Below are 18527 nucleotides of genomic sequence, written 5' to 3' on the forward strand. Positions count from 1 at the left end.
TCCTCGGTTCCGGCCCTGACTCCACACAAGGTTTTTGGCCCCGGTATCGACGGGAGAGGAATCCCGAGAGGGCCCCTAGCAACTCGCATGGGGACTGGCCTCTCCTGAGGCCACCAGGGCGGGTCCCTGAGGTCCCCGTCGTAACTCGAGAACACCTGCCGCAACTCGAGAAAATCCAGGAAGTTCTCCCTTCCAGGCGAGATGAGGCCTATTTCCGATGAGGCGTCTAGAGACTAATGACACCTAACCTCTGGAACTTCGAAAGGGTCTTTCACACCCTTGCTGCAACTCAAGAAGTTCACCGCCGTACCCGTCTCCACTCGAGAGGAAGCACGATGGTCCCGCCCACATCCAGAGGAGCCCCGTTTCCCCCTCGTAGCTCGAGATGAGGGATCCTTTCCCTGCTTTCAACGGGAAAGAATTCCAGGCGTTCCCGTCGCATCTCAAGAGGAGGCACTCTCAACAGGAAAGGCGAGAGGAACTCCATGGTCGTACCACCATGCCAAGAGTCCCCCAGATGTCTCAGTTCATTCCAGAGGAACCTCTTTGCCTTGCACTGGCTCAGCTTTCACGCCGAGGATCGACTCACACCACGGTGGCACGTGGGACAGCCCTGTGGGAAAGCCTCGATGGAAAGCCTCGAGGGAAACCACAGATCCTTTGATCCACGACACGGGAAGCGTGACATTGCTGCTACAGCCTGGAAGGAAAGTGCACGTGCATGCCCCCACTCGAGACGAGGCCTGACTCCCCTGGGGAGACTCCAGAAGTACCCAAAGATCCATGTCAGCCCCTGAGAGGAATCCTCGGTTCCGGCCCTGATTCCACACAAGGTTTTTGGCCCCGGTATCGACGGGAGAGGAATCCCGAGAGGCCCCCTAGCAACTCGCATGGGGACTGGCCTCGCCTGACCCACCAGGGAGGGTCCCTGAGGTCCCCGTCGTAACTCGAGAACACCTGCCGCAACTCGAGAAAATCCAGGAAGTTCTCCCTTCCAGGCGAGATGAGGCCTATTTCCGATGAGGCGTCTGGAGACTAATGACACCTAACCTCTGGAACTTCGAAAGGGTCTTTCACACCCTTGCTGCAACTCAAGAAGTTCACCGTCATACCCATCTCCACTCGAGAGGAAGCACGATGGTCCCGCCCACATCCAGAGGAGCCCCGTTTCCCCCTCGTAGCTCGAGATGAGGGATCCTTTCCCTGCTTTCAACGGGAAAGAATTCCCGGCGTTCCCGTCGCATCTCAAGAGGAGGCACTCTCAACAGGAAAGGCGAGAGGAACTCCATGGTCGTACCACCATGCCAAGAGTCCCCCAGATGTCTCAGTCCATTCCAGAGGAACCTCTTTGCCCTGCACTGGCTCATCTTTCACGCCGAGGATCGACTCACACCACGGTGGCACGTGGGACAGCCCTGTGGGAAAGCCTCGAGGGAAAGCCTCGAGGGAAATCCACAGATCCTTTGATCCACGCGACGGGAAGCGTGACATTGCTGCTACAGCCTGGAAGGAAAGCGCACGTGCATGCCCCCACTCGAGACGAGGCCTGACTCCCCTGGGGAGACTCCAGAAGTACCCAAAGATCCATGTCAGCCCCTGAGAGGAATCCTCGGTTCCGGCCCTGACTCCACACAAGGTTTTTGGTCCTGGTATCGATGGGAGAGGAATCCCGAGAGGCCCCCTGGCAACTCGCATGGGGACTGGCCTCTGCTGAGGCCAACAGGGCGGGTCCCTGAGGTCCCCGTCGTAACTCGAGAACACCTGCCGCAACTCGACAAAATCCAGGAAGTTCTCCCTTCCAGGCGAGATGAGGCCTATTTCCGATGAGGCGTCTGGAGACTAATGACACCTAACCTCTGGAACTTTAAAAGGGTCTTTCACACCCTTGCTGCAACTCAAGAAGTTCACCGCCATACCCGTCTCCACTCGAGAGGAAGCACGATGGTCCTGCCCACATCCAGAAGAGCGCCGTTTCCCCCTCGTAGCTCGAGATGAGGGATCCTTACCCTGCTTTCAACGGGAAAGAATTCCCGGCGTTCCCGTCGCATCTCAAGAGGAGGCACTCTCAACAGGAACGGCGAGAGGAACTCCATGGTCGTACCACCATGCCTAGAGTCCCCCAGATGTCTCAGTCCATTCCAGAGGAACCTCTTTCCCCTGCACTGGCTTATCGTTCACGCCGAGGATCGACTCACACGACGGTGGCACGTGGGACAGCCCTGTGGGAAAGCCTCGAGGGAAAACCTCGAGGGAAACTCATAGATCCTTTGATCTACGCGACGGGAAGAGTGACATTGCTGCTACAGCCTGGAAAGAAAGCGCAGGTGCATGCCCACACTCGAAACTAGCCGTGATTACCCTGGGGAGACTCCAGAAGGACCACAAGATCCATGTCAGCACCGGAGAGGAATCCACAGGTTCAGGCCCTGACTCCACACAAGGTGTTTGGCCCTAATATCGACTGAAGAGGAATCCTGAGAGGCACCCTAGCAACTCGCATGGGGACTGGCCTTTCCTGAGGCCACCAGGGCGGGTCCCTGAGGTCCCCGTCGTAACTCGCGAACACCTGCCGCAACTCGACAAAATCCAGGAAGTTCTCCCTTCCAGGCGAGATGAGGACTATTTCCGAGGAGGCGTCTGGAGACTAATGACTCCTAACCTATGGAACTTCGAAAGGGTCTTTCACACCCTTGCTGCAACTCAAGAAGTTCACCACCATACCCGTCTCCACTCGAGAGGAAGCACGATGGTCCCGCCCACATCCAGAGGAGCCCCGTTTCCCCCTCGTAGCTCGAGATGAGGGATCCTTTCCCTGCTTTCAACGGGAAAGAATTCCCGGCGTTCCCGTCGCATCTCAAGAGGAGGCACTCTCAACAGGAAAGGCGAGAGGAACTCCATGGTCGTACCACCATGCCAAGAGCCCCCAGATGTCTCAGTTAATTCCAGGGAACCTCTTTGACCTGCACTGGCTCCTCTTTCACGCCGAGGATCGACTCACACCACCGTGGCATGTGGGACAGCCCTGTGGGAGAGCATCGAGGGAAAGCCTCGAGGGAAAACCACAGATCCTTTTATCCACGCGACGGGAAGCGTGACATTGCTGCTACAGCCTGGAAGGAAAGCGCACGTGCATGCCCCCACTCGAGACGAGGCCTGACTCCCCTGGGTAGGCTCCAGAAGTACCCAAAGATCCATGTCAGCCCCTGAGAGGAATCCTCGGTTCCGGCCCTGACTCCACACAAGGTTTTTGGCCCCGGTATCGACGGGAGAGGAATCCCGAGAGGCCCCCTGGCAACTCGCATGGGGACTGGCCTCTGCTGAGGCCAACAGGGCGGGTCCCTGAGGTCCCCGTCGTAACTCGAGAACACCTGCCGCAACTCGACAAAATCCAGGAAGTTCTCCCTTCCAGGCGAGATGAGGCCTATTTCCGATGAGGCGTCTGGAGACTAATGACACCTAACCTCTGGAACTTTAAAAGGGTCTTTCACACCCTTGCTGCAACTCAAGAAGTTCACCGCCATACCCGTCTCCACTCGAGAGGAAGCACGATGGTCCTGCCCACATCCAGAAGAGCGCCGTTTCCCCCTCGTAGCTCGAGATGAGGGATCCTTACCCTGCTTTCAACGGGAAAGAATTCCCGGCGTTCCCGTCGCATCTCAAGAGGAGGCACTCTCAACAGGAAAGGCGAGAGGAACTCCATGGTCGTACCACCATGCCTAGAGTCCCCCAGATGTCTCAGTCCATTCCAGAGGAACCTCTTTGCCCTACACTGGCTCATCTTTCACGCCGAGGATCGACTCACACCACGGTGGCACGTGGGACAGCCCCGTGGGAAAGCCTCGAGCGAAAGCATCGAGGGAAAACCACAGATCCTTTGATCCACGCGACGGGAAGCGTGACATTGCTGCTACAGCCTGGAAGGCAAGCGCACGTGCATGCCCCCACTCGAGACGAGGCCTGACTCCCCTGGGGAGACTCCAGAAGAACCCAAAAATCCATGTCAGCCCCTGAGAGGAATCCTCGCTTCCGGCCCTGACTCCACACAAGGTTTTTGGCCCAGGTATCGACGGGAGAGGAATCCCGAGAGGCCCCCTAGCAACTCGCATGGGGACTGGCCTCTCCTGAGGCCACCAGGGCGGGTCCCTGAGGTCCCCGTCTTAACTCGAGAACACCTGCCACAACTCGAGAAAATCCAGGAAGTTCTCCCTTCCAGGCGAGATGAGGCCTATTTCCGATGAGGCGTCTGGAGACTAATGACACCTAACCTCTGGAACTTTAAAAGGGTCTTTCACACCCTTGCTGCAACTCAAGAAGTTCACCGCCATACCCGTCTCCACTCGAGAGGAAGCACGATGGTCCTGCCCACATCCAGAAGAGCGCCGTTTCCCCCTCGTAGCTCGAGATGAGGGATCCTTACCCTGCTTTCAACGGGAAAGAATTCCCGGCGTTCCCGTCGCATCTCAAGAGGAGGCACTCTCAACAGGAACGGCGAGAGGAACTCCATGGTCGTACCACCATGCCTAGAGTCCCCCAGATGTCTCAGTCCATTCCAGAGGAACCTCTTTCCCCTGCACTGGCTTATCGTTCACGCCGAGGATCGACTCACACGACGGTGGCACGTGGGACAGCCCTGTGGGAAAGCCTCGAGGGAAAACCTCGAGGGAAACTCATAGATCCTTTGATCTACGCGACGGGAAGAGTGACATTGCTGCTACAGCCTGGAAAGAAAGCGCAGGTGCATGCCCACACACGAAACTAGCCGTGATTACCCTGGGGAGACTCCAGAAGGACCACAAGATCCATGTCAGCACCGGAGAGGAATCCACAGGTTCCGGCCCTGACTCCACACAAGGTGTTTGGCCCTAATATCGACTGAAGAGGAATCCTGAGAGGCACCCTAGCAACTCGCATGGGGACTGGCCTTTCCTGAGGCCACCAGGGCGGGTCCCTGAGGTCCCCGTCGTAACTCGCGAACACCTGCCGCAACTCGACAAAATCCAGGAAGTTCTCCCTTCCAGGCGAGATGAGGACTATTTCCGAGGAGGCGTCTGGAGACTAATGACTCCTAACCTATGGAACTTCGAAAGGGTCTTTCACACCCTTGCTGCAACTCAAGAAGTTCACCACCATACCCGTCTCCACTCGAGAGGAAGCACGATGGTCCCGCCCACATCCAGAGGAGCCCCGTTTCCCCCTCGTAGCTCGAGATGAGGGATCCTTTCCCTGCTTTCAACGGGAAAGAATTCCCGGCGTTCCCGTCGCATCTCAAGAGGAGGCACTCTCAACAGGAAAGGCGAGAGGAACTCCATGGTCGTACCACCATGCCAAGAGCCCCCAGATGTCTCAGTCAATTCCAGGGAACCTCTTTGACCTGCACTGGCTCCTCTTTCACGCCGAGGATCGACTCACACCACCGTGGCATGTGGGACAGCCCTGTGGGAGAGCATCGAGGGAAAGCCTCGAGGGAAAACCACAGATCCTTTTATCCACGCGACGGGAAGCGTGACATTGCTGCTACAGCCTGGAAGGAAAGCGCACGTGCATGCCCCCACTCGAGACGAGGCCTGACTCCCCTGGGTAGGCTCCAGAAGTACCCAAAGATCCATGTCAGCCCCTGAGAGGAATCCTCGGTTCCGGCCCTGACTCCACACAAGGTTTTTGGCCCCGGTATCGACGGGAGAGGAATCCCGAGAGGCCCCCTGGCAACTCGCATGGGGACTGGCCTCTGCTGAGGCCAACAGGGCGGGTCCCTGAGGTCCCCGTCGTAACTCGAGAACACCTGCCGCAACTCGACAAAATCCAGGAAGTTCTCCCTTCCAGGCGAGATGAGGCCTATTTCCGATGAGGCGTCTGGAGACTAATGACACCTAACCTCTGGAACTTTAAAAGGGTCTTTCACACCCTTGCTGCAACTCAAGAAGTTCACCGCCATACCCGTCTCCACTCGAGAGGAAGCACGATGGTCCTGCCCACATCCAGAAGAGCGCCGTTTCCCCCTCGTAGCTCGAGATGAGGGATCCTTACCCTGCTTTCAACGGGAAAGAATTCCCGGCGTTCCCGTCGCATCTCAAGAGGAGGCACTCTCAACAGGAAAGGCGAGAGGAACTCCATGGTCGTACCACCATGCCTAGAGTCCCCCAGATGTCTCAGTCCATTCCAGAGGAACCTCTTTGCCCTACACTGGCTCATCTTTCACGCCGAGGATCGACTCACACCACGGTGGCACGTGGGACAGCCCCGTGGGAAAGCCTCGAGCGAAAGCATCGAGGGAAAACCACAGATCCTTTGATCCACGCGACGGGAAGCGTGACATTGCTGCTACAGCCTGGAAGGCAAGCGCACGTGCATGCCCCCACTCGAGACGAGGCCTGACTCCCCTGGGGAGACTCCAGAAGAACCCAAAAATCCATGTCAGCCCCTGAGAGGAATCCTCGCTTCCGGCCCTGACTCCACACAAGGTTTTTGGCCCAGGTATCGACGGGAGAGGAATCCCGAGAGGCCCCCTAGCAACTCGCATGGGGACTGGCCTCTCCTGAGGCCACCAGGGCGGGTCCCTGAGGTCCCCGTCTTAACTCGAGAACACCTGCCACAACTCGAGAAAATCCAGGAAGTTCTCCCTTCCAGGCGAGATGAGGCCTATTTCCGATGAGGCGTCTGGAGACTAATGACACCTAAGCTCTGGAACTTCGAAAGGGTCTTTCACACCCTTGCTGCAACTCAAGAGGTTCACCGCCATACCCGTCTCCACTCGAGAGGAAGCACGATGGTCCTGCCCACATCCAGAAGAGCCCCGTTTCCCCCTCGTAGCTCGAGATGAGGGATCCTTTCCCTGCTTTCAACGGGAAAGAATTCCCGGCGTTCCCGTCGCATCTCAAGAGGAGGCACTCTCAACAGGAAAGTCGAGAGGAACTCCATGGTCGTACCACCATGCCAAGAGTCCCCCAGATGTCTCAGTCCATTCCAGAGGAAACTCTTTGCCCTGCACTGGCTCATCTTTCACGCCGAGGATCGACTCACACCACGGTGGCACGTGGGACAGCCCTGTGGGAAAGCCTCGAGGGAAAGCCTCGAGGGAAAACCACAGATCCTTTGATCCACGCGACGGGAAGCGTGACATTGCTGCTACAGCCTGGAAGGAAAGCGCACGTGCATGCCCCCACTCGAGACGAGGTCTGACTCCCCTGGGGAGACTCCAGAAGTACTCAAAGATCCATGTCAGCCCCTGAGAGGAATCCTCGGTTCCGGCCCTGAGTCCACACAAGGTTTTTCCCCAGGTATCGACGGGAGAGGAATCCCGAGAGGCCCCCTAGCAACTCGCATGGGGACTGGCCTCTGCTGAGGCCAACAGGGCGGGTCCCTGAGGTCCCCGTCGTAACTCGAGAACACCTGCCGCAACTCGACAAAATCCAGGAAGTTCTCCCTTCCAGGCGAGATGAGGCCTATTTCCGATGAGGCGTCTGGAGACTAATGACACCTAACCTCTGGAACTTTAAAAGGGTCTTTCACACCCTTGCTGCAACTCAAGAAGTTCACCGCCATACCCGTCTCCACTCGAGAGGAAGCACGATGGTCCTGCCCACATCCAGAAGAGCGCCGTTTCCCCCTCGTAGCTCGAGATGAGGGATCCTTACCCTGCTTTCAACGGGAAAGAATTCCCGGCGTTCCCGTCGCATCTCAAGAGGAGGCAATCTCAACAGGAAAGGCGAGAGGAACTCCATGGTCGTACCACCATGCCTAGAGTCCCCCAGATGTCTCAGTCCATTCCAGAGGAACCTCTTTGCCCTGCACTGGCTCATCTTTCACGCCGAGGATCGACTCACACCACGGTGGCACGTGGGACAGCCCCGTGGGAAAGCCTCGAGGGAAAGCCTCGAGGGAAAACCACAGTTCCTTTGATCCACGCGACGGGAAGCGTGACGTTGCTGCTACAGCCTGGAAGGAAAGCGCACGTGCATGCCCCTACTCGAGACGAGGCCTGACTCCCCTGGGGAGACTCCAGAAGTACCCTAAGATCCATGTCAGCCCCTGAGAGGAATCCTCGGTTCCGGCCCTGACTCCACACAAGGTTTTTGGCCCCGGTATCGACGGGAGAGGAATCCCGAGAGGCCCCCTAGCAACTCGCATGGGGACTGGCCTCTCCTGAGGCCACCAGGGCGGGTCCCTGAGGTCCCCGTCGTAACTCGAGAACACCTGCCACAACTCGAGAAAATCCAGGAAGTTCCCCTTCCAGGCGAGATGAGGCCTATTTCCGATGAGGCGTCTGGAGACTAATGACACCTAAGCTCTGGAACTTCGAAAGGGTCTTTCACACCCTTGCTGCAACTCAAGAAGTTCACCGCCATACCGTCTCCACTCGAGAGGAAGCACGATGGTCCCGCCCACATCCAGAGGAGCCCCGTTTCCCCCTCGTAGCTCGAGATGAGGGATCCTTTCCCTGCTTTCAACGGGAAAGAATTCCCGGCGTTCCCGTCGCATCTCAAGAGGAGGCACTCTCAACCGGAAAGGCGAGAGTAACTCCATGGTCGTACCACCATGCCAAGAGTCCCCCAGATGTCTCAGTCCATTCCAGAGGAACCTCTTTGCCCTGCACTGGCTCATCTTTCACGCCGAGGATCGACTCACACCACGGTGGCACGGGGGACAGCCCTGTGGGAAAGCCTCGAGGGAAAGCCTTGAGGGAAAAACACAGATCCTTTGATCCACGCGACGGGAAGCGTGACATTGCTGCTACAGCCTGGAAGGAAAGCGCACGTGCATGCCCCCACTCGAGACGAGGCCTGACTCGCCTGGGGAGACTCCAGAAGTACCCAAAGATCCATGTCAGCCCCTGAGAGGAATCCTCAGTTCCGGCCCTGACTCCACACAAGATTTTTGGCCCCGGTATCGACGGGAGAGGAATCCTTAGAGGCCCCCTAGCAACTCGCATGGGAACTGGCCTCTCCTGAGGCCACCAGGGCGGGTCCCTGAGGTCCCCGTCGTAACTCGAGAACACCTGCCGAAACTCGAGAAAATCCAGGAAGTTCTCCCTTCCAGGCGAGATGAGGCCTATTTCCGATGAGGTGTCTGGAGACTAATGACACCTAAGTTCTGGAACTTAGAAAGGGTCTTTCACACCCTTGCTGCAACTCAAGAAGTTCACCGCCATACCCGTCTCCACTCGAGAGGAAGCACGATGGTCCCGCCCACATCCAGAGGAGCCCCGTTTCCCCCTCGTAGCTCGAGATGAGGGATCCTTTCCCTGCTTTCAACGGGAAAGAATTCCCGGCGTTCCCATCACATCTCAAGAGGAGGCACTCTCAACAGGAAAGGCGAGAGGAACTCCATGGTCGTACCACCATGCCAAGAGTCCCCCAGATGTCTCAGTCCATTCCAGAGGAACCTCTTTGCCCTGCACTGGCTCATCTTTCACGCCGAGGATCGACTCACCACGGTGGCACGTGGGACAGCCCCGGGGGAAAGCCTCGAGGGAAAGCCTCGAGGGAAAACCACAGATCCTTTGATCCATGCGACGGGAAGCGTGACATTGCTGCTACAGCCTGGAAGGAAAGCGCACGTGCATTTCCCCACTCGAGACGAGGCCTGACTCCCCTGGGGAGACTCCAGAAGTACCCAAAGATCCATGTCAGCCCCTGAGAGGAATCCTCGGTTCCGGCCCTGACTCCACACAAGGTTTTTGTCCCCGGTATCGACGGGAGAGGAATCCCGAGAGGCCCCCTAGCAACTCGCCTGGGGACTGGCCTCTCCTGAGGCCACCAGGGCGGGTCCCTCAGGTCCCCGTCGTAACTCGAGAACACCTGCCGCAACTCGAGAAAATCCAGGAAGTTCTCCCTTCCAGGCGAGATGAGGCCTATTTCCCATGACGCGTCTGGAGACTAATGACACCTAAGCTCTGGAACTTCGAAAGGGTCTTTCACACCCTTGCTGCAACTCAAGAAGTTCACCGCCATACCTGTCTCCACTCGAGAGGAAGCACGATGGTCCCGCCCACATCCAGAGGAGCCCCGTTTCCCCCTCGTAGCTCGAGATGAGGGATCCTTTCCCTGCTTTCAACGGGAAAGAATTCCCGGCATTCCCGTCGCATCTCAAGAGGAAGCACTCTCAACAGGAAAGGCGAGAGGAACTCCATGGTCGTACCACCATGCCAAGAGTCCCCCAGATGTCTCAGTCCATTCCAGAGGAACCTCTTTGCCCTGCACTGGCTCATCTTTCACGCCGAGGATCGACTCACACCACGGTGGCACGTGGGACAGCCCCGTGGGAAAGCCTCGAGGGAAAGCCTCGAGGGGAAACCACAGATCCTTTGATCCACGCGACGGGAAGCGTGACATTGCTGCTACAGCCTGGAAGGAAAGCGCACGTGCATGCCCCCACTCGAGACGAGGCCTGACTCCCCTGGGGAGACTCCAGAAGAACCCAAAAATCCATGTCAGCCCCTGAGAGGAATCCTCGCTTCCGGCCCTGACTCCACACAAGGTTTTTGGCCCAGGTATCGACGGGAGAGGAATCCCGAGAGGCCCCCTAGCAACTCGCATGGGGACTGGCCTCTCCTGAGGCCACCAGGGCGGGTCCCTGAGGTCCCCGTCGTAACTCGAGAACACCTGCCGCAACTCGAGAAAATCCAGGAAGTTCTCCCTTCCAGGCGAGATGAGGCCTATTTCCGATGAGGCGTCTGGAGACTAATGACACCTACGCTCTGGAACTTCGAAAGGGACTTTCACACCCTTGCTGCAACTCAAGAAGTTCACCGCCATACCCGTCTCCACTCGAGAGGAAGCACGATGGTCCCGCCCACATCCAGAGGAGCCCCGTTTCCCCCTCGTAGCTCGAGATGAGGGATCCTTTCCCTGCTTTCAACGGGAAAGAATTCCCGGCATTCCCGTCGCATCTCAAGAGGAAGCACTCTCAACAGGAAAGGCGAGAGGAACTCCATGGTCGTACCACCATGCCAAGAGTCCCCCAGATGTCTCAGTCCATTCCAGAGGAACCTCTTTGCCCTGCACTGGCTCATCTTTCATGCCGAGGATCGACTCACACCACGGTGGCACGTGGGACAGCCCCGTGGGAAAGCCTCGAGGGAAAGCCTCGAGGGAAAACCACAGATCCTTTGATCCACGCGACGGGAAGCGTGACATTGCTGCTACAGCCTGGAAGGAAAGCGCACGTGCATGCCCCCACTCGAGACGAGGCCTGACTCCCCTGGGGAGACTCCAGAAGACCCCAAAAATCCATGTCAGCCCCTGAGAGGAATCCTCGCTTCCGGCCCTGACTCCACACAAGGTTTTTGGCCCAGGTATCGACGGGAGAGGAATCCCGAGAGGCCCCCTAGCAACTCGCATGGGGACTGGCCTCTCCTGAGGCCACCAGGGCGGGTCCCTGAGGTCCCCGTCTTAACTCGAGAACACCTGCCACAACTCGAGAAAATCCAGGAAGTTCTCCCTTCCAGGCGAGATGAGGCCTATTTCCCATGAGGCGTCTGGAGACTAATGACACCTAAGCTCTGGAACTTCGAAAGGGTCTTTCACACCCTTGCTGCAACTCAAGAAGTTCACCGCCATACCCGTCTCCACTCGAGAGGAAGCACGATGGTCCTGCCCACATCCAGAAGAGCCCCGTTTCCCCCTCGTAGCTCGAGATGAGGGATCCTTTCCCTGCTTTCAACGGGAAAGAATTCCCGGCGTTCCCGTCGCATCTCAAGAGGAGGCACTCTCAACAGGAAAGGCGAGAGGAACTCCATGGTCGTACCACCATGCCAAGAGTCCCCCAGATGTCTCAGTCCATTCCAGAGGAACCTCTTTGCCCTGCACTGGCTCATCTTTCACGCCGAGGATCGACTCACACCACGGTGGCACGTGGGACAGCCCTGTGGGAAAGGCTCGAAGGAAAGCCTCGAGAGAAAACCACAGATCCTTTGATCCACGCGACAGGAAGCGTGACATTGCTGCTACAGCCTGGAAGGAAAGCGCACGTGCATGCCCCCACTCGAGACGAGGCCTGACTCGCCTGGGGAGACTCCAGAAGTACCCAAAGATCCATGTCAGCCCCTGAGAGGAATCCTCGGTTCCGGCCCTGACTCCACACAAGGTTTTTGGCCCCGGTATCGACGGGAGAGGAATCCCGAGAGGCCCCCTAGCAACTCGCATGGGGACTGGCCTCTCCTGAGGCCACCAGGGCGGGTCCCTGAGGTCCCCGTCGTAACTCGAGAACACCTGCCGCAACTCGAGAAAATCCAGGAAGTTCTCCCTTCCAGGCGAGATGAGGCCTATTTCCGATGAGGCGTCTGGAGCCTAATGACACCTAACCTCTGGAACTTCGAAAGGGTCTTTCACACCCTTGCTGCAACTCAAGAAGTTCACCGCCATACCCGTCTCCACTCGAGAGGAAGCACGATGGTCCCGCCCACATCCAGAGGAGCCCCGTTTCCCCCTCGTAGCTCGAGATGTGGGATCCTTTCCCTGCTTTCAACGGGAAAGAATTCCCGGCGTTCCCGTCGCATCTCAAGAGGAGGCACTCTCAACAGGAAAGGCGACAGGAACTCCATGGTCGTACCACCATGCCAAGAGTCCCCCATATGTCTCAGTCCATTCCAGAGGAACCTCTTTGCCCTGCACTGGCTCATCTTTCACGCCGAGGATCGACTCACACCACAGTGGCACGTGGGACAGCCCTGTGGGAAAGCCTCGAGGGAAAGCCTCGAGGGAAAACCACAGATCCTTTGATCCACGCGACGGGAAGCGTGACATTGCTGCTACAGCCTGGAAGGAAAGCGCACGTGCATGCCCCCACTCGAGACGAGGCCTGACTCCCCTGGGGAGACTCCAGAAGTACCCAAAGATCCATGTCAGCCCCTGAGAGGAATCCTAGGTTCCGGCCCTGACTCCACACAAGGTTTTCGGCCCCGGTATCGACGGGAGAGTAATCCCGAGAGGCCCCCTAGCAACTCGCATGGGGACTGGCCTCTCCTGAGGCCACCACGGCGAGTCCCTGAGGTCCCCTTCTTAAATCGAGAACACCTGCCGCAACTCGAGAAAATCCAGGAAGTTCTCCCTTCCAGGCGAGATGAGGCCTATTTCCGATGAGGCCTCTGGAGACTAATGACACCTAAACTCTGGAACTTCGAAAGGGTCTTTCACACCCTTGCTGCAACTCAAGAAGTTCACCGCCATACCCGTCTCCACTCGAGAGGAAGCACGATGGTCCTGCCCACATCCAGAGGAGCCCCGTTTCCCCCTCGTAGCTCGAGATGAGGGATCCTTTCCCTGCTTTCAACGGGAAAGAATTCCCGGCGTTCCCGTTGCATCTCAAGAGGAGGCACTCTCAACAGGAAAGGCGAGAGGAACTCCATGGTCGTACCACCATGCCAAGAGTCCCCCATATGTCTCAGTCCATTCCAGAGGAACCTCTTTGCCCTACACTGGCTCATCTTTCACGCCGAGGATCGACTCACACCACGGTGGCACGTGGGACAGCCCAGTGGGAAAGCCTCGAGGGAAAGCCTCGAGGGAAACCACAGATCCTTTGATCCACGCGACGGGAAGCGTGACATTGCTGCTACAGCCTGGAAGGAATGGGCACGTGTATGCCCCCACTCGAGACGAGGCCTGACTCCCCTTGGGAGACTCCAGAAGTACCCAAAGATCCATGTCAGCCCCTGAGAGGAATCCTCGGTTCCGGCCCTGACTCCACACAAGGTTTTTGGCCCCGGTATCGACGGGAGAGGAATCCCGAGAGGCCCCCTAGCAACTCGCATGGGGACTGGCCTCTCCTGAGGCCACCACGACGAGTCCTTGAGGTCCCCTTCGTAAATCGAGAACACCTGCCGCAACTCGAGAAAATCCAGGAAGTTCTCCCTTCCAGGCGAGATGAGGCCTATTTCCGATGAGGCCTCTGGAGACTAATGACACCTAACCTCTGGAACTTCGAAAGGGTCTTTCACACCCTTGCTGCAACTCAAGAAGTTCACCGCCATACCCGTCTCCACTCGAGAGGAAGCACGATGGTCCTGCCCACATCCAGAGGAGCCCCGTTTCCCCCTCGTAGCTCGAGATGAGGGATCCTTTCCCTGCTTTCAACGGGAAAGAATTCCCGGCGTTCCCGTCGCATCTCAAGAGGAGGCACTCTCAACAGGAAAGGCGAGAGGAACTCCATGGTCGTACCACCATGCCAAGAGTCCCCCAGATGTCTCAGTGCATTCCAGAGGAACCTCTTTGCCCTGCACTGGCTCATCTTTCATGCCGAGGATCGAATCACACCACGGTGGCACGTGGGACAGCCCTGTGGGAAAGCCTCGAGGGAAAGCCTCGAGGGAAAACCACAGATCCTTTGATCCCCGCGACGGGAAGCGTGACATTGCTGCTACAGCCTGGAAGGAAAGCGCACGTGCATGCCCCCACTCGAGACGAGGCCTGACTCCCCTGGGGAGACTCCAGAAGTACCCAAAGATCCATGTCAGCCCCTGAGAGGAATCCTCGGTTCCGGCCCTGACTCCACACAAGGTTTTTGACCCCGGTATCGACGGAAGAGGTATCCCGAGAGGCCCCCTACCAACTCGCATGGGGACTGGCCTCTCCTGAGGCCACCAGGGCGGGTCCGTGAGGTACCCGTCGTAACTCGAGAACACCTGCCGCAACTCGAGAAAATCCAGGAAGTTCTCCCTTCCAGGCGAGATGAGGCCTATTTCCGATGAGGCGTCTGGAGACTAATGACACCTAAGCTCTGGAACTTCGAAAGGGTCTTTCACACCCTTGCTGCAACTCAAGAAGTTCACCGCCATACCCGTCTCCACTCGAGAGGAAGCACGATGGTCCTGCCCACATCCAGAAGAGCCCCGTTTCCCCCTCGTAGCTCGAGATGAGGGATCCTTTCCCTGCTTTCAACGGGAAAGAATTCCCGGCGTTCCCGTCGCATCTCAAGAGGAGGCACTCTCAACAGGAAAGGCGAGAGGAACTCCATGGTCGTACCACCATGCCAAGAGTCCCCCAGATGTCTCAGTCCATTCCAGAGGAACCTCTTTGCCCTGCACTGGCTCATCTTTCACGCCGAGGATCGACTCACACCACGGTGGCACGTGGGACAGCCCCGTGGGAAAGCCTCGAGGGAAAGCCTCGAGGGAAAACTACAGATCCTATGATCCACGAGACGGGAAGCATGACATTGCTGCTACAGCCTGGAAGGAAAGCACACGTGCATGCCCCCACTCGAGACGAGGCCTGACTCGCCTGGGGAGACTCCAGAAGTACCCAAAGATCCATGTCAGCCCCTGAGAGGAATCCTCGGTTCCGGCCCTGACTCCACACAAGGTTTTTGGCCCCGGTATCGACGGGAGAGGAATCCCGAGAGGCCCCCTAGCAACTCGCATGGGGGCTGGCTTCTCCTGAGGCCACCAGGGCGGGTCCCTGAGGTCCCCGTCGTAACTCGAGAACACCTGCCGCAACTCGAGAAAATCCAGGAAGTTCTCCCTTCCAGGCGAGATGAGGCCTATTTCCGATGAGGCGTCTGGAGACTAATGACACCTAACCTCTGGAACTTCGAAAGGGTCTTTCACACCCTGCTGCAACTCAAGAAGTTCACCGCCATACCCGTCTCCACTCGAGAGGAAGCACGATGGTCCTGCCCCCATCCAGAAGAGCCCCGTTTCCGCCTCGTAGCTCGAGATGACGGATCCTTTCCCTGCTTTCAACGGGAAAGAATTCCCTGTGTTTCCGTCGCATCTCAAGATGAGGCACTCTCAACAGGAAAGGCGAGAGGAACTCCATGGTCGTACCACCATGCCAAGAGTCCCCCAGATGTCTCAGTCCATTCCAGAGGAAACTCTTTGCCCTGCACTGGCTCATCTTCCACGCCGAGGATCGACTCACACCACGGTGGCACGTGGGACAGCCCAGTGGGAAAGTCTCGAGGGAAAGCCTCGAGGGAAAACCACAGATCCTTTGATCCACGCGACGGGAAGCGTGACATTGCTGCTAAAGCCTGGAAGGAAAGCGCACGTGCATGCCCCCACTCGAGACGAGGCCTGACTCGCCTGGGGAGACTCCAGAAGTACCCAAAGATCCATGTGAGCCCCTGAGAGGAATCCTCGGTTCCGGCCCTGACTCCACACAAGGTTTTTGGACCCGGTATCGACGGGAGAGGAATCCCGAGAGGCCCCCTAGCAACTCGCATGGGGACTGGCCTCTCCTGAGGCCACCAGGGCGGGTCCCTGAGGTCCCCGTCGTAACTCGAGAACACCTGCCGCAACTCGAGAAAATACAGGAAGTTCTCCCTTCCAGGCGAGATAAGGCCTATTTCCGATGAGGCGTCTGGAGACTAATGACACCTAAGCTCTGGACTTCGAAAGGGTCTTTCACACCCTTGCTGCAACTCAAGAAGTTCACCGCCATACCCGTCTCCACTCGAGAGGAAGCACGATGGTCCCGCCCACATCCAGAGGAGCCCCGTTTCCCCCTCGTAGCTCGAGATGACGGATCCTTTCCCTGCTTTCAACGGGAAAGAATTCCCGGCGTTCCCGTCGCATCTCAAGAGGAGGCACTCTCAACAGGAAAGGCGAGAGGAACTCCATGGTCGTACCACCATGCCAAGAGTCCCCCAGATGTCTCAGTCCATTCCATAGGAACCTCTATGCCCTGCACTGGCTCATCTTTCACGCCGAGGATCGACTCACACCGCGGTGGCACGTGGGACAGCCCTTAGGGAAAGCCTCGAGGGAAAGCATCGAGTGAAAACCACATATCGTTTGATCCACGCGACGGGAAGCGTGACATTGCTGCTACAGCCTGGAAGGAAAGCGCACGTGCATGCCCCCACTCGAGACGAGGCCTGACTCGCCTGGGGATACTCCAGAAGTACCCAAAGATCCATGTGAGCCCCTGAGAGGAATCCTCGGTTCCGGACCTGATTCCACACAAGGTTTTTGGCCCCGGTATCGACGGGAGAGGAATCCCGAGAGGCCCCCTAGCAACTCGCATGGGGACTGGCCTCTCCTGAGGCCACCAGGGCGGGTCCCTGAGGTCCCCGTCGTAACTCGAGAACACCTGCCGCAACTCGAGAAAATCAAGGAAGTTCTCCCTTCCAGGCGAGATGAGGCCTATTTCCGATGAGGCGTCTGGAGACTAATGACACCTAAGCTCTGGACTTCGAAAGGGTCTTTCACACCCTTGCTGCAACTCAAGAAGTTCACCGCCATACCCGTCTCCACTCGAGAGGAAGCACGATGGTCCCGCCAACATCCAGAGGAGCCCCGTTTCCCCCTCGTAGCTCGAGATGAGGGATCCTTTCCCTGCTTTCAACGGGAAAGAATTCCCGGCGTTCCCGTCGCATCTCAAGAGGAGGCACTCTCAACAGGAAAGGCGAGGGGGACTCCATAGTCGTACCACCATGCCAAGAATCCCCCAGAAGTCTCATTCCATTCCAGAGGAACCTCTTTGCCCTGCACTGGCTCATCTTTCACGCCGAGGATCGACTCACACCATGGTGGCACGTGAGACAGCCCTGTGGGAAAGTCTCGAGGGAAAGCCTCGAGGGAAAACCACAGATCCTTTGATCCACGCGACGGGAAGCGTGACATTGCTGCTACAGCCTGGAAGGAAAGCGCACGTGCATGCCCCCACTCGAGACGAGGCCTGACTCCCCTGGGGAGACTCCAGAAGTACCCAAAGGTCCATGTCAGCCCCTGAGAGGAATCCTCGGTTCTGGCCCTGAATCCACACAAGGTTTTTGGCCCCGGTATCGACGGGAGAGGAATCCCGAGAGGCCCCCTTGCAACTCGCATGGGGACTGGCCTCTCCTGAGGCCACCAGGGCCGGTCCCTGAAATCCCCATCGTAACTCGAGAACACCTGCCGCGACTCGAGAAAATCCAGGAAGTTCTCCCTTCCAGGCGAGATGATGCCTATTTCCGATGAGGCGTCTGGAGACTAATGACACCTAACCTCTGGAACTTCGAAAGGGTCTTTCACACCCTTGCTGCAACTCAAGAAGTTCACCGCCATACCCGTCTCCACTCGAGAGGAAGCACGATGGTCCCGCCCACATCCAGAGGAGCCCCGTTTCCCCCTCGTAGCTCGAGATGAGGGATCCTTTCCCTGCTTTCAACGGGAAAGAATTCCCGGCGTTCCCGTCGCATCTCAAGAGGAGGCACTCTCAACAGGAAAGGCGAGAGGAACTCCATGGTCGTACCACCATGCCAAGAGTCCCCCAGATGTCTCAGTCCATTCCAGAGGAACCTCTTTGCCCTGCACTGGCTCATCTTTCACGCCGAGGATCGACTCACACCAAGGTGGCACGTGGGACAGCCCAGTGGGAAAGTCTCGAGGGAAAGCCTCGAGGGAAAACCACAGATCCTTTGATCCACGCGACGGGAAGCGTGACATTGCTGCTAAAGCCTGGAAGGAAAGCACACGTGCATGCCCCCACTCGAGACGAGGCCTGACTCGCCTGGGGAGACTCCAGAAGTACCCAAAGATCCATGTGAGCCCCTGAGAGGAATCCTCGGTTCCGGCCCTGACTCCACACAAGGTTTTTGGACCCGGTATC

The sequence above is a fragment of the Capricornis sumatraensis genome, chromosome X (genome assembly GCF_032405125.1).
Source record: "Capricornis sumatraensis isolate serow.1 chromosome X, serow.2, whole genome shotgun sequence".
In the NCBI taxonomy this organism is placed as follows: domain Eukaryota; kingdom Metazoa; phylum Chordata; class Mammalia; order Artiodactyla; family Bovidae; genus Capricornis; species Capricornis sumatraensis.